This window comes from Sminthopsis crassicaudata, chromosome X (assembly GCF_048593235.1).
Source record: "Sminthopsis crassicaudata isolate SCR6 chromosome X, ASM4859323v1, whole genome shotgun sequence".
Classification (NCBI taxonomy): Eukaryota; Metazoa; Chordata; class Mammalia; order Dasyuromorphia; family Dasyuridae; genus Sminthopsis; species Sminthopsis crassicaudata.
In genome coordinates, this window is record NC_133623.1 from 67,653,448 (window position 1) to 67,669,478 (window position 16,031).

General features: G+C 53.0%; 1 protein-coding gene across 5 annotated transcripts in view; it reads left to right on the forward strand.

The window, feature by feature from the left end:
- The window catches only part of STARD8 (StAR related lipid transfer domain containing 8), a 115,802-nt gene that overhangs the window by 52,388 nt on the left and 47,383 nt on the right, over window positions 1-16,031 (forward strand). The window contains exon 1 of one of the 5 annotated variants that reach the window (XM_074278591.1): window positions 9,580-9,779. The exons of the other annotated variants lie outside the window; for them this stretch is intronic. The gene's annotated coding sequence lies outside the window, so the exon portion shown is untranslated. Of the gene's footprint in view, window positions 1-9,579; window positions 9,780-16,031 lie in introns of those variants that run through there. 5 annotated transcript variants of the gene reach the window in all.

A 16,031-nucleotide genomic window follows, 5' to 3' on the forward strand; every position in this document is an offset into this window, starting at 1 on the left:
ACTGGGGAAGGGAGCATGGGGGTGGGGAAGGATAGCCCCGCAGTTGTTGCTGCTATTTCTCAAGGTAGGGAGTGAGGGCGGGAGGGGAGGAGGGGAATACATTCTATTATATTTCTGGCTAGGGGACAGAGGGCCAGACGGGAGATGGAGATACCTGGGAGGGTCATTGGCTCTGGATACAAATCTGGTTTTTTACCACTGTGTATGCAGCTCTGTTCTAGGTACAATGATAAGACGCTGTCCTTGTCCTCATGGTGCTTATGTTCTAGAAGGGTGATAAAATGCAGATACAGAGGATCTAGTACACGGCTCCTTATCCTGGGTCCGGGGATGGATTTCAGGGGCTCCTTGATGGGGAAAAAATGGTATTGTTGTTTTTCACTCACCTCTAAGTAATATTTAGTGTTTCCTTCCATTTAAAACCGTGATTTTGAGAAGCGGGTCCATGAGTCTCACTAGACACTGCCGAAGGGAAGAGTCCAGGCTCCCCAAGTGGCTTAGAACCCTTGGTAGAGTGATTCCAATCCTGGCTCTGCAGTTAGAAGGCTTGAGTTCCAATTCCTCCTCAGACACTTGCCATTTCTCTGACCTTAGAAATATTCCTTCACTTCCCTGGGCCTCAGTTTCCTTTTCTGAAAAGTTGATGGTCTCAGGAGTCCCTTCCAGCTCTGTACCTAGGCCCCTGTGATCTGCCAGATAGCTATCCTAAGCAATGAGATGATAAGAGTTATAGACAATCTGCTGTGTGGGATCAGAAGGGAAAGGTTCTGACCAATTAGGGGCGTGAATCAGGGTTGGTTTCCTGGAGGAGAGGACATTATAATCAGATATTAAAGGATGGGGAGGACATCAACAAGAGGAGGGACCATATCTTAGGCTTAGGGAACAGCCTGAGCAAGGCATGGATGTGGGAGGGATAAGCGTGTTCAGGGAGAGGAACATAGTTGTTGTTTAATGGTATCTTATTTTTCCAAATCCATGCAAAGATAATTTTCAACATTTTCCTCTGCAAAACTTTGTGTTCCAAATTTTTCTCCCTCCCTCCCTCCCCAAGATAGCAAGCAGTCCAATATAGGTAAAACATGTGCAATTCTTAAAAACATATTTCCATATTTGTCATGCTGTGCAAGAAAAATCAGATCAAAAGGGGAAATAAAAACACAAGAAAGGGAAAACCCCCTCCCCAAACCACCACCACAACAAAAGGTGAAAATCTTATTTTTCCAAATACACGCAAAGATAGTTTTCCACATTCATCTCTGCAAAACCTTGTGCTCCAATTTTTTCCTCTCCCCCCCAAGACAGCAAGCGATCCAATATAGGTTAAACGCAAGAAAAATCAGATCAAAAGGGGAAAAAGAAACCAAGAAAGGGAAAACCCCCACCCAAACAACAACAACAACAAAATGCTTTGATGCACATTCTGTCTCAATAATTCTCTCCCTGGTGCAGATGGCAGTTTCCATCTCAAGTCTATTAGAATTGCCTTGAATTGGAGAGAAACATAGTTTTTACTGAAGCCTAGAATATGTTGAGGGGCGTTGTGTGAGCCAGAGTTGGAAAGGTATGGTGGTACCAGATGGTGAAGAAGCATTAAATGCCAGGAAAATCGTTTGAACTTTCCTCAAAAGGCCATAGGGATCCATAGAAGATTTTTGAGGTTGGAAGGAAGGGAAAATGCAAGTGACTTTCTTGAGAAATTGGATTTTATGATATAATCGTATTTCAATTTTATATATTTATATTTCTAGGATAATAGGATTAAGAACTGGAAGGTAATTTTGAGATAAGTCCAGTCTCCTCCTTCAGCAGGGGAGCAAACAAAAGCTCAGAGGGGTTAGGTGATTTGTCCAAAGCAACACAGCCCCAGTGAATAATCCGAGCTGAGATTCAAGAATCCGAGTCTTCTGAATCTAACCCCAGAAAACAGCGAGCAAAGGCCTCCTCCTGAAGTGTGCCCTAGCACCGGGTGCTAGATGCTGGGGATGCTCAGAGAAAAACGAAAGTTCCTGCCCTCGAGGAGCTTCTGTGTTGCCGAGAGGGAAAGAGCAGCCAGTCAAATAGAAACAAAGTAAATAGAAAGTAATTTCCCAGAGGGAGGAAAGTGAGTGGGCAGGGCCCTTCTAGGAGGAGCCGGCCTGAGCCGAGCCTTGGAAGAGGCTGGGGGTTCTTCGAGGTGGAGGTGAGGAGGGAGCGCATTCCAGGCCTGGGGGGACGGCCTGTGCCAGCCCCGGCAGCAGAAGATGGAATATCACGCCCGGGGAGCAGGGAGCGAGCCAGTTTGGCCGGAATGTAGACACTGCAAGAGGGAGTAATGTAAAATACGGCTGGAGAGGTAGCTCGGAGCCAGAGAGGGAGGGCTTCCATCCCAAACTCAGTCCCAGAGGCCAGCCCGAGTCACTGAGGCTGCTTCGGTGGGGGAGGGGCGCCGACGTGGTGGGAGGGAAGGGCCCATTCTAGAGGCTGTTGCTGTTCTCCTTGGTGACCCCGGGAAAAGAGAGGAGCCAGTAGGAGAGATGCCGGCAGGGGAAATCTGCACTTGGCAACTGATCCGATCGAAGGGGGGGAAAGGAAAGGGTCAAAGGTGATACTGAGGTTGTGAACCTGGATGACTGGTGTCCTGGACAGACATGGGGAGTACAGAAGGAAGGGGTCACTCTAGGGGGAGCAATCACTAAGTTCTCTTTTTAGATGTAGTGACTTGGAGAAGTTACATCCGACAGAAATGGCCATCCAGAAGCGGGTGATTTGAAACGTGAGCTTGAGAGGGAGATCTGGAAATCATCAGCTTAGAGATAGGAGTTGATTCCTTGGAAGCTGATGAGATCACCAAGTGATCTCCTTGTATAGACGAGATAAGGAAAGAGGGCCAGGGACAGAGCCTAAGCAGACACTTAACAGTTAGGAGGGAAAACTTAGTGAAAGTTTGTGTGTTAGGTGCCAGGCACTGTGCTAAACTCTGGAAAGACAAAGCTCCTGCCCTCAAGGAGCTCCCGGTCTAACAGGGGAACTAACGAGCTAACAACTCTGTATAACTCATATACATACTGTCCGACCTGAAAATAATCAACCGAAGGAAGGCAGATAGCATTGAAGGGGATTGGTGAGGAAAGTGAGAGTTAACTGGAACTAGGAGGAGAAGAGGGAGAAAGTCTTAAGTGGGAGGGACAGCAAGTGAAAATGCTCAGATTTAGGAGGTGTCTGGTGTGAAGAACTGCAAAGAGGTCAGTCTCACTAGTTTCCATCCTTGGGGATGGAAGTCTCAAACACTGGAAAGGGAGAGTTCGAATTCGATCCTGGAGGTGATGGAGAGCCACTGGATTTGACTGAATAGGAGAATGACATGGCCAGACCCATACTTTAGGAAGGTCAGTCTGACCACTGAGTGGAGGAATAGACTGTAGTAAGGAGAGCCTTGGGGCAGGCAGGCCCACCAGCAGTTACTGTAATAGGTGATGAGAATGTGCACCAGGGATCCGGTAGTGCCAGAGGAGAGAAGGGGGCACACTCTGGAAATGTTGCAAAGATAAATTTTTTTTTTGAGCATTATCTTTGTTTTCTTGGATTTGCATCTATTTTCCCTCTTATGTTTTTTAATTGTTTTATTTTTTGGTTATACTTGTCTATTAACTTTTAAAATACACATTTCTTTATGAATCATATTGAGAGAGAAAAACCAGAACAAAAAGGAAAAACCTTGAGAGAGAAAAAAAAAAAAAAAAAAAAACAAAGAACAAGTAAACCTAGCATGTGTTGATTTACATTGAATCTTCCTAGTTCCCTTTCTGGATGCAGATGGCATTTCCTAGCCAAAGTTTATTGGGATTGCCTGGGATCACTGAACCTCTGAGAAGAATTGAGTCCTTCATAGTTGATCATTGTACGATTTTGTTGTTTCTATGTACATCCCACTTATGTTTTAATCTGGTTCTAGCATTTGGGAGGTTAGCTGGTGGCTTGTAGCTTCCTGAGTGTAACACCTCAGTTTACAGCATCCATCTTTCCTGATGCTTTGTTTGGACTATATCAGAGCCTGCTCTTGTCCACCATTCTCCTCTCCTCTGACTTTTAGGTGCTCCTCAATTTCAGTTTCTCAGAGGCTATCTGATATTCTGTGGCTCACAGCTATAGTTGTCCAAGTCATTCACTGGGCACCGTTCTTCAACAACTTGTTACAAATTGGCCTGCTAATAATCAGGCTCACGAGGATATCAAAAAATGGATTCAGGAGACGTGACTTTTAGTTCTGGGCCTGTCACTGCAAAGATAAAATTGACAGGCTGTAACAGTGCAGCCAAAGTGAAAGAGACTGATCATTCCGATAGAGAAGGGAGGAGGAGAACTGGCAGTGAGGAGTGTCCCAGAAAACCTTCATCCTTTTGATAAAAGCTGCAGAGATCTCAGGGAGGGGAAGGGCTGAAGAAAGGCCATTGCATTTCCCAATAAAGAGATCACCAATGACCTTGGTAAAAAGTATCGATAGCAGAACTTAGTTCAGAAACTGGACTTTGATAGACCTGTTTTCAAATCCTACTTGGGAGGGAAGTGGAAAAGGATAATGCTGCCCCAGCGATGGCTCCATTGGTATCATATAGGGCAAATTTGCAGTGAACACAAGTCAAGAATCGGGGGAATTTCTTCCAGTGGAGTTTGGCAGCTCAGGAGGAGGGATGGATGAGTCAGATGGGGAGGGTCATCCAGGGCTGGAGTTTGGAAAAGAATAAGAGGTAATAGAAGCGGGAGACAAGTGATTTGAACCGGTCAAAGGAGGCAAGTGTAGGGAAAGGTGCAAGGATCGAACCAGGGAAACAATTGGTTTAGGAGAGAAGGGGGAAAAGGAAGGGGAAAACCCATTTCTTAAGTACCTACTATGTGCCAGCATATTTACCAAGCACTTTAAAGATATTATTCCATGTGCTCTTCCTTTTACTGTTGAGGAAACTGAGGTATACTGAGGGTCACACAGCTAGTAATTTCCAAGGTCGGATTTGAATTCAGATCTCTGCCAATCACCCTACTATACTACTCAGTTGCCTCATAGAAAGCAATAAGGCAGAGAGGAAGATGGAAAGATTGGAGGTCGTGGTGAGAAGGATTTCAGAGCTTTGCATCATAGAGCAGGCTCTCTGTGGCAGGGCTGGAGTGTGAATGTCATGGCTGCTGAGGAGGTCAGTGGACCTGAAGACCAAGGTTTTGGGGGGTCATCGAATGCAATCTTTAAGGACTTAGGGTGTAGTGAGGGAAAGGAGGATTGGGAGACTGGTACCGAACTCCTTGAGAAAAAATGATCAGTGACTTGGGGGCTGGAAGTGAATAGCCCCTTGGGGAGATGGGGGGGTGAAGAGGGATGGGATGAATTTTAAGAAGGGGGAAATTGCTGAGTGATAGTGGGAGAGGAAGAGAGATGTGAGGGTGGGAGGCAAAAATCATGGAAACTCCTCCTGGTACATCCTGTTAGGGGGCAGGAGAGAAGAGAGTGGATGCAGTGTCTTCTGGGAGGAAGACATCAAAAGGGAACACAGCCGACAGAATGCCCGGCCTGAGTTCAAAACTAGCCACAGTCACTTCTACCTCTGTTTGCCTCAGGTTCCTCAGCTATAAAAAGGGGATAATAATAGCACGTACTTCCCAGGGTTGTGGTGAGGATCAAATGAGATAATTTTAAAGAGCTTAACATAGTGTTTGGTACATAGTAAGTGTTAGCTGCTGCTGTTGCTGCTGCTCCGGCTGAGCCCAGTGCTCGACACATAGTAGGTGTTATATAAATGAATGATGATGATGATGATGATTAGCTTGGTGTTTGGCACATGGTAGGTGCTATCTAAATGGATGAGGATAATGATTAGCCCAGTGCTTGGCACATGGTAGGTGCTATCTAAATGGATGAGGATGAAATTTAGCCCATTAGACACATAGTAGGTGCTCTTTAAAGGGTAGCCAATGTTGTTGTTATTCATGAAATGGGAGTCTAAATTCTCAAAGGGCATTTCAGCAGTGGCGTGGAGTTCCAGGGGTACACCAGAAGTAAGGGGAAGTGCAGGAGGAAGCCATGACAAGGGTCAGAGCGACATAGATGGGAATGAGGGAGTGGGGAATTGAGTTTGTTTAGGTTGCTTGGGAATCTGAATCCCAGGGATTATAGGAGAAGGAAGAGAAAGAGGAAGAGGAGGAGGAGGAGGAGTGTGCTAGCCAGAGGACTGTACATAATCACACCCTTCCCAGGAACTAAGGCAGCTGGGCCCCAGGCCTCTCTCAGAGTTGATCAGATTATCATTCCCAGAGTAAAAGGTGGAAGGCTGGGAGGGGGGCGGGGTGAGTCCCTGTCCAGTAGGATCTTGCAGACCTGGCCGGGCCAGGCCGCCCGGTGGTGAGGGGCAGGGACCTGTGTCTGGGCACCAGATGGTTTTTGAGACAGGGCTGATTTCCTCAGCCTGTAATCATCAACCAGGACGAAGCTCCCTGGATTGTCTTTCCCTGGATGGGAGAGTGGACGAGGGAGAGCAAGAGGCAGGTCTCTGGCCCCGGTTTGGACCTGGCAAAGGGGCAGGGGCTGGAGGTCACATGGGAGATTTGGATCCTGCCACAGTTACAGCTGGGGAATCGCACTTTCCTCCCTTGTGAAATGGGGGCAGTCATGATAATAACAAAAATAATGATGTTAATGGCAATTTTTTTATTTCATCAGAATGTAAATGTTAGGATTAAATGAGCTAACAGATAGATATAAGTCATTTCCAAGCCTTAGTCTCTAAAATGTCAATTATTATTAATACCACCTTCCCCCCCACATTTATTGAGTGCCTACTGTATGCAGGTCTCATCAAACTTAGATCCTGCTAGAAAGGATCAATCAAGAACCGAGGTACAATGTGCCAGTTCCTAGAACACGGGGGCTGTGGAAATTCCCCGAATGGGGAGCTCACTCCCAGACTTCTTGGAGAATTTCATGGAAGGGGGAGAAGAGAGAGGATCCCGGCGCTGGGGATGACCCAGTCGGAGGCTGGGGCGGGCGGGCAGTTGAGGGATGGGTTGGGGGGGATGGGGAAGTTAGGCTGAAGCATGAAGTTCTTTGGAGGGGAGTAGTGTGAGCTCAGTTGAGCCAGATTGGAGAGGCCACGAGTGCCAGGAAAAGAAGCTTGGACCTTATCCTCTAGGCAACAGAGAAACCCTGCTGGTTTTTGACATGGGGGGGGGGACACATTCATAAGGAAGCATGGGCAGGTCTGGGGCTAGGTGTGAGTGGACAGCCGCCCCGGGGAGTGGCGTGTATGTCCGTGGCATCTATGTAAGTACGGGTGCCTTTTCATACGCCTTTTACAAAAAATAAATGTACACATTTTTTAATACCCGAAAATTCCACTTTCCACGGCCTGCAGATATTTATTTTGGGATGTTAAAATTGCATATGTTTCAGCGAAGGCTGGTGAGCACTAACCCACAAGGCCTACAATTTCCAAACCTTGCCTGGGGTACCCAATTGCAGGGCAGTGATATCATCCCATCTGCGGATGGGGAAGATTATTATCTGGCCCGGGGAGGATGGCTCGCAGAGGCTGCTGGTAATGGGGATGGCACGGGCCGAGAAGGCGGGAGCTGAGATCTAGGAGCAGAGATCTAGAGCTAGAAGGTACCTCAGAGATAATCTAATCTGCACCCTTACAGAAAAGGCAACTGAGGCCCAGGAAGGGAAAGAGACTTGCTCCAGGTCACTCAGTCAGCTCAAGTTGGAGGCGGGGCGGGGTTTGAATCCAGTTTTTTTGACTTGGAGGCCAGTGAATGCTCCATTATACCTCCTCCGGAACCGGCTTTGGCCGTGGACTGGATGGGGGGAGGGGCAGAGGAAGGGGAAGAGAAGAATCTAAGATGACTGGGAAGTTGAGCTTGGGGCGGACCAGATAGATGGCGTTTGTTATCCCGATAGAGACTGGATGCTGGGGGAGGTTCTAATTCTGCCCCTGATGCTCTGGGAGAATCTCCAGCTGGTCTCTGCCTTAGTTTCCTCATCTGTTAAATGAGAGAGCTGTATTTCTGTGACCTGGAAGGCGCCTCCTGATTTCCTGAGCGTGAGCTGGTGGGCTCCAGGAGGACGAGGGGGGAGCCCGATTGGGGAGACTTAGCACTGTCTGGCTTCTCATGGGAAGCACTACTTCTTCATTTATTCATTCTCCTCCAGGCTGGGCCTTCCACATGGGATTGGCCCTCCCTGGCCCAGCAGGTGGAGGCTCTTCCTCAAACTTCCAGACCCCCGCCCCAAGAATGGGCCAATTTCAGCTGGCCGCCTCCCCGTTCCTTGTGGTCTCCTAAACTGGCTGCCAACCCTAATGTGGGCCCCAAGGGTTAGGCCAGCGGAGCCCTCCGAGCTCGGGGCGGGTTGTGGGCAGCAAAGCTTCCCGCTGGTGATCCTTGAGGAGCCCCCCAATGAGCGCTCTCACTTAGAGGCTCAGGGGCCCTCCTCTCTCCCTGCCAGTGGCTGGTTCCCTTGGGCACGCTCATCCGGGTTTTAAAGCAATCAAAGGGTGTGTTGAGATCATTTTATTTAGTGAAGGAAAGGATAGAGAGCTAGCTGGCCCCTGAGCCAGAGAGGCATTGATTAGTTCAAGTCCCAGCAGCCTTAGCCGGCCCCCTAACCTTTCAGTGCCCCGCGCTCTCCTAGCCCATCAGTGCAGGAGGAGGCATCCGACTTGTTGCGAGAACGAGTTTCCTCTGGTGCAGCCGTCGGAGTACCAGAGAGATCACCGTTCTGGCCCCTCTCCTTAATTATTGCTAATTAATGGCGCTAGTGCCTCATCTCTTCAAAAAATTTTATTGTTTATTTAGTGTTTATTTCGGCTGCGCGGAGCTGCCCTCGCTGCCGAGCCCGCGTTCTCCCCCCCCCCTCCCGCCCCCCGCGCCAGCCCTCGCGGTCCTGCGGTCCGGTCCGTGGGAGGGGCTTCCCGAAGGCTCAATGATCGATTAACAGCGTCTTTCAGTGGAATACAAGCTGCTTGGAGGGAGAGACGTTGCGTTTTGTCTGTGTTGGAGCGCTTTTTTTTAAACGTGGTTTTGGAGGGAGAGCAGGCCGGGGGTGTCCGATTTGTGCTTTCACTGGCCCGGAGAAGTCCCGAGAGGGGAACGGCCGGCCCCGAGCGGCGCGTGCCCGGACGCAGGAGCAGAGGGCGGCAGCCGTGACTGGCCCAGGCTCCTACGGCCAGGCTGCTCCCGGGACGCGCCTCGCCCCAGAAGGTGGGAGCGTGGCTCGCTGCCCCAGGGTCGCGTCCCCTCGGCCCGCCTCGGTCCGGCCGGCCCCGCGGAGGCCTCGGGGGTCCGGGGCGTGGCGGCCTCCCGGGCAAGTCCCCCTCGGGCCGTCCTCTCCGGTTCCCTCCCCTCCCTTCGCTTCCTCGCCTTGTGACACGAGGGATCCCCAGCCGCCCGGCGATTGGTGGAGGCCGGAGGCAGCAGCCCCGCCCCTCTCGCTTTGAAACCCCTTCCAGGGAGGCGGAGCGCGGCCGAGCTCAGCTCTCATTGGCCAGTGCGTCCGGGGGTGGGCGGGGCCCGCGAGGCTCTCCTCGCCGGCCCCCCCCCTTCCCCCGAGCCGAGCCCCCGGGCTGCGCGCGGAGTCGGGGGCTCTGTGAGCGCGGCGGCCGACGGACGCGAGCCCTGAGGTGGCCTTGGCCGTGGCTCGGCCGGCCCCCACCCCCGCGGGGCTCCCCCGGGGCCTCCTCCGACGCCTCCGCTAGCCGAGCCGCAGCAGCGTGCGCTCCCCGGCCCCAGCCCCGGCGGAACCCCGACGCTGCCTCCAGGTAAGCCGGCGCAGCTCGGGGGCCACGGGCGCCTTCCAGCCGCCGCGCGTTTGCCGCGCGCCCGCCGCCCTCGCGAGCGCCTTCCGCGAGAGCCTGGAAGCGAGCGCTCCGGGGCTCGGGAACGCGGTCCGTCCGGGGAGCCCGGCTGCCTCCCGAGCCGCGTGACCTTGGACTGGGCATTACCCTCCCGGGGCCTCAGTTTCCTCCTCTGTCACCTGAAGGGCTGCTCAGATCCCCCGTGGGGAGGGCTTCCTGGAGGGAGCGCCCGCAGAAACGACCCAGAAGCGGCGGTGCGTTTCTTCCAGCCGCAGGCTTCCACCGCCCCGGAGCTCGGGGCTGGGACGCAGGGGGAAGACACCGGAGCTGGGCGGAGGTGGGAGTGAGGTTAGTCTGCTCGCCCAGCATGGAGTGAGCGCTCTGGGCCTCCGCCAGGTCTCCGAGTGACATCCCCGCTCCCCACCCCCTTTTCCCGGCACGGGCGAGTTAGGTGGGGAGGAGGGATCTCCGCTGGAGTCCGGCTCCGTTCTTTACCCACCCCCACCCCTCCCTGCCCGCCCCTCCCCCAAGCCCCCTGCTTTAAAGGTATCTGCTTCAGGACTCAGTGTGTGGCTCCAGCAGGACAGAAATGTTTTCTTCCTCTCCCCTTCTGAGAAGCATCTGGGAATTTCTTCGTATGAATAATCATAATAACGGAAATTGAAAGCATAGATCCAACCCTGTCACTCCTCTGCTCAGGAAGCTCCCGTGGCTCCCTCTCGCCTCTAAAATCAAACACACCTCTGTTTGGCTTCAAAAAAAAAAAAAGCCCCTCATAGCGTGGCCCCGGCTTTCCCGGCTCAGTGGACAGTTTTCTTCGGGGGAATTCTGCATTCCACCCAAACCGGCCTCCTCCCTGTTCCCTGGCCTTCAGATCTCATTTCCCCCCTTCAGATCTCATCCCTCCCCCCTCAGATCTCATTCCCCCCCTTCGGATCTCATTCCCCCCCTTCAGATCTCATCTCCCCCCCCTTCGGATCTCATTCCCCCCCTTCAGATCTCATCTCCCCCCCCTTCGGATCTCATTCCCCCCCTTCAGATCTCATCTCCCCCCCCTTCGGATCTCATTCCCCCCCTTCGGATTTCATCCCCCCCCCTTCGGATCTCATTCCCCCCCTTCGGATTTCATTCCCCCCCTTCGGATTTCATTCCCCCCCCCTTCGGATCTCATCTCCCCCCCTTCAGATCTCATTCCCCCCCTTCAGATCTCATCTCCTCCCCTTCGGATCTCATCTCCCCCCCTTCAGATCTCATTCCCCCCCCCCCTTCGGATCTCATCTTCGGCCCCCTTGCCTTTGCAAAAGCTGCCCCAGAGCACTTCCTCCTTACCTCTGCTCTCCCATCAACTTCCTTCCAAGGGGCCCCAAGTGCCACCTCCCCCAAAAAGCCCCACCCCATTCTCACCTCCACAAAGATCTTATATGTCTCAGCCCCCCCCCCCATGGAAGCCCCCTTTCCCCGCCAAGGCCAGTCAGTCCCCAGTTTTGTTTTGTTTTCTCTTTGCACCCTCAGTCCCTGGTACTTGGACGGCACCTGGGCTTCCAGGAATGAATAAAGAGCCCTTAGCACCTTCCTTTAGGCCATGGAGGCTCTGAGAGGGGGCCAAATTCCCCAGATTTGTGAGATTCGAACCCAGTTCTCTCCTGCTTACCCAGCCACACTGGAGAAGGGAATAAAGTGAAATCATCTCCTCCTCCTCCTCCAGTCCCCCACCACAAAATTCACCCTGAGCCAGAAACCTCCAAACATAGCTTTTCTAAATCTCTCCGTGTGGGAAAGGAACTTTGAGGGATCGGCCATCCCTGGAGCCACCAGCGTTTATTAAGCACTTACTGTATGCTTGCCGCTTCTTTTCTGGGGGGGGGAAATGTTTATCTGCATATCAATGCCAGACAGTTTGGGGCGTGGGGCTGGTTGTTGGGGGGAGTGTGGGGGGAATCAGGAAAGGCCTGGGGTTTGAGCTGAGCTCTGAAGGAAATGAGAGACCCCAGGAGGTAGGGCTGGGTACTGAGCACACGAGGCATACATAACCTATGCAAAAAGCCCAGACGGAGGGCATGCTGAGTGAGGAAGGCCGAGCCAGATGGGGAAAGGAGAATGCTGTGGCAGCTGACTCCCTCCCCCATTTTACAGATGAGGAAACTGAGGCTCAGAAGGTAAAGTGACTCCAGGGGAAACAAAGTACTTGAGCACTGAGTTGTCCTTGAAGTCATTCCTTTCCCTCTCTAGCCTCAGTTTCCTTTTTTTGTAAACTGGAAGGTTTGGACTAGATAGTTGCCTCTAAATCGAGGCTCCTCAGACGAATGGCCCTGGCCTTGCTCTGGAGGGGCTTGGCCAAGGTCACGTAGGAGCCCGGGGGGGGGGGGGGGGGGGGGGAACCAGGCCCGGAGGTTGGGTGGCAGTGCGGCTCGGGCCTGCGAGCCCCCTTACTCTCGCTGGCCGATTTCCTCCACTCTTGGTCTGCAGGAAAGCAGGTCGCTTCTGAGACACTCAGGCCGCCACGTGGGAGAGGTGGGGGGGGCAGCCTGGGAGGGAGGGGGCCTGGGTCTCCGCGGGCAGCAGCCGGAGGCCAGGGCGCTCCCCAGAAAGGGCGTCCCGTTCCATATGCTCTCTCCAGGCCGGGACTGGGAGCCCCCCGCGGTCTGCATCCCCGCCCCGCCTGCCTTCTAGACCTTCCTTTCATGTCCTGGAATGAAGGAAGGCCAGGTCAGGCTCGGGAGGGGATTGGAGCAGAGCGAGAGTGGCCGTCTTTCAGGAGCAGGTTTCTTGGGGTTGTTTTTGGCCGCGTTACCCAGTCCCCCCGCCTCCCTGCCTGCTTCGAACTGAGGCTTGGAAGCGAGGCCTCTTAGATTCCCAGAATATTTGCACTAGAAGGGACTTTGGAGCTCTTCTGAGTCAGCCTCTGGGATTTCTACAGAGGAGGAAACTGAGGCTCAGGGAGGGGAAGCGATGTAGCCAGCTAGTGTGGCAGACAGGCGACCCAAGGCCACACGGTGTATGAAGCGGGGGCCCGACACGGAGCAGGTCTTCCCCTGTGAGGACACAGACTCCGAGATCTCGAGCTGGCAGGGCCCTCACAGGCGGGGAAAACTGAGGCCCAGAGAGGGGAAAACTTACCTAGGGTCAGGTCAACAAATTTACACACATTATTATTTTTTTGATAATAGATTTTTATTTTCCAATATACAAAGATAGCTTTCGCCATTCACCCTGGCAAGGCCGTCAACAAAGGTTTATTAAATACCTACTGTGTGCCCAGGCATCGTGCCAAACTCTGGGGACACTAGGGAAGGGAAAAGCCCCGCTTTGGAGGAGCTCGCAGGCTCGGTGGGAGAGACACCATGCAAACAGAAACAGTTCTGCGCCCGCAAGTTACAGACGGCCTGTAGGAACTGAGCAGCAGGGGAGAATGGATTAAGAGAGGCTGGAAAAAGCTTCCCAGAGGTGGGATCTTAGCAGGGGAAGGCCGGGAAGCTGGAGGGGGAAGGGGTAGAGCATCGCAGGCACCAGGACTGGCACCTGGCGGGCAGCAGGCCCCAGTCTAAGGCTAAGGCGGAAGAAGGCTGCAGATGTAGGAAGGTGTCCGGCCACAGAAGGCAGATTTCTTATCGGAGCCGGGAGGGAAGGGTACGCCGTCGCTGTTGGGGAATTGGGGATGACGGGGTCAGCTTCGGACTGGGAATTTTAAGGTCAGTTTGGCAGCACATGGGGATGGGCTGGATTGGGGAGACGCCCGCTAGTAAGCTGTGGCCGTGGGCCGGGGGTGAGGTGATGAAGGCCCTGCCCAGGGTGGGGGCACGACAGAGGAGGCGAGAGCCGTTCAAGGGAAGGTAGAACGGGCGGGCACCTCAGGGAGGCCAGAGAGAGCAAGGGACTGAGAGCCTGGGTGACTGAGCAGTGCCCTCTGTGGGAACAGGGAAATTGGGAGGAAGGGGAGCCCTTGGGGGGAAAGGTCAACTGTAGAGCTCAGAGAGACCTCCGAGGTTGCAGGATGGGAAAGGACAGGACAGGCCTTTGTATCCAACCAGTCTATGAAAGGAATTCCCACTATAAAAAGTGGTCCAGCCCCTCCATGTTACAGGGCAGGAATCGGGCCCAGGGACTGCAGTTGACTTGCCCAAGGTCACACAGGCAGAATTATCAAAAGTAGAATATGAATCCAGGTCCTTTTTCTGCAGAGCCTTTGTTCTTCCTGCCATGGTACTTGCTACTGCATGATGGGCATTGAATGAAGGAGGCTTTCTGTGTGGGTGAGATCAGAGGCTCTGGGGAAGGCCAGGACAGAAGGAGATGGAAGCGGCTTTGGGGAACCCAACGGGGCCAGCCCTAGAATGCCGGCCCCAAAGAGCCCCTATTGCCTCTTGGATAACAGAGGGTCAATGTTCTCCCCACCTTACAGAAGAGGAAATTGAGACCTGGAGGAAAGCCGCCTGGCCCAAGGGGACACAGCCAGTAAAGGGCCACTCTCTCAGCTGTTCCTGGCTGGGGTCACGAGCACACTGAATGATGAGGGGGCAGCTGGGGAAAGGGAATAGGCCTTTAAGTAGCACCTAGTAGGCGCCAAGTGCTTTACAAGTATTACTGCATTTGATCTTCAAGTAGGTGGTGCTATTAGTCTCATTTTACAGTTGGGGAAACTGAGGCAAACAGGTGAAATGACTTGTCCAGGGTCACACAACTAGGAAGCGTCTTGAGACTTCAGATCTTCCTGACTCTAAACCCAGTGCTCTTTCCACTGTGCTATCTGGTCCACTCCCCTCATTGGTGGGATGCCTTTGGGGACCAGCCTCTGCTCCAGTATGTGCATGTTAGCTGGACACATGACCTTTGGGACTGTTTTGATGCTATTTCTTTATGAATTTCTGAGGTCTTTTTTTCTCCAGCTCGTAAAGGGAGCTCCAGACCTCTCCATGTGTCCCCTGTCCTGGAAAATCAGGTGGTGTTTCTCTGCCTAGTGCTTAGCAAAAGCTCGTTGACTGACTGAGCGAGCTCCCAGGAGGTCATAGTCTGAGCAGGCCCTCCCCGCTCTCCCTTCCCCCTCCCTCGGCCTCTGAGGCCAGTTCCGAGCAAAACAGGATGCATCCTGGATGAACTTTTTCCTAGCATGTCCTCTAATCATTCTGGCTCAGCTTGGGGCTTCCTCTCTCTCAGGAGCAAACCCTTGGCGGCCCTCTCTTCCCACCAGGGTGTGCAGACTTCCTCCCTAGCCGGGCAGGTTCTCACACAGAACCACAGGATCTCACAGAACAGCGGCCCTGGAAGGAGGACCGAGGGTCCGGGTTCCAATCCCGACTCTGCTCCCTATAGCTGGCTATCTGACCTCAAGCGAGTCATCTGGCCTCCCTGGCCTGTTTCCTTCTTCTGCACATGGGGAAGTTAGGCTAGATGGCCTCTAAGGCTCTTTCCAGCTCGAAATCTGGGCTCCTAAGTAAGTTTTCTTCTCTGGACCTCAATTTCCCCTTCGGTAAAAGCAGGGCATATCTCTGAGGGTCTCTTCCAGTGTTACATCCTATGACTTTAGGGATCATCTAGGGTAATCCCCCCTTTTTAAAATGAAATTTTATGTCACGTGGTTTTGTCATCCAATGCATTTCACCCCCGTCTTTCTCCTAGAGAATCATCCCTTATAACAGAATAAAAAAGAGGGGAAAAAGCCTAACACAGGGGAAAGGGCTGACATGTTATATAATGTTCTGCATCCATAGTCCCCCACCTCTGGGAAGAAGAGCCTTCCCCGCTGATGCTAGCAGAGCAGGAAGCTGGAGGAGTGCAAGTTCTGGGATGGAAGCTAGGGCTCCGAGCTCATAGCTTTGTATTCTTTTCCAGTGGTGGTAAATGCAGGTGCTGAGTGGTGAGTGCCTCCCTTTGGAGGCCAGGAGACATTGGGTGGACAGTAAGATCGGGATTCCCGCCTGTTCCCGTGAGACTGATGCCGCCCACAAGTTCAGGCTGCAGAGACTGATCAAAAATGGATCCGGGGCTCCGCATCCAGCAGCAGCAGAAGCGGGTAGCGGGCGAGGGGCGGTGGGGAGGTGCAGCTGTTGATGTCCACCTCCCAGAAGCATAGGACTGGCAGCTGCAAGGCTCCCGCGTGTGGGAATCCAAGCATTTCCCAGAGGAGAAAACTCAGGTCCAGAGAGGGACACTCATTTGTCCAAGCTCCCACAGCTGGTGCAGAGTCCCCGGGGCTCCCGGCTCTCCAAACAGTGCCCTTTC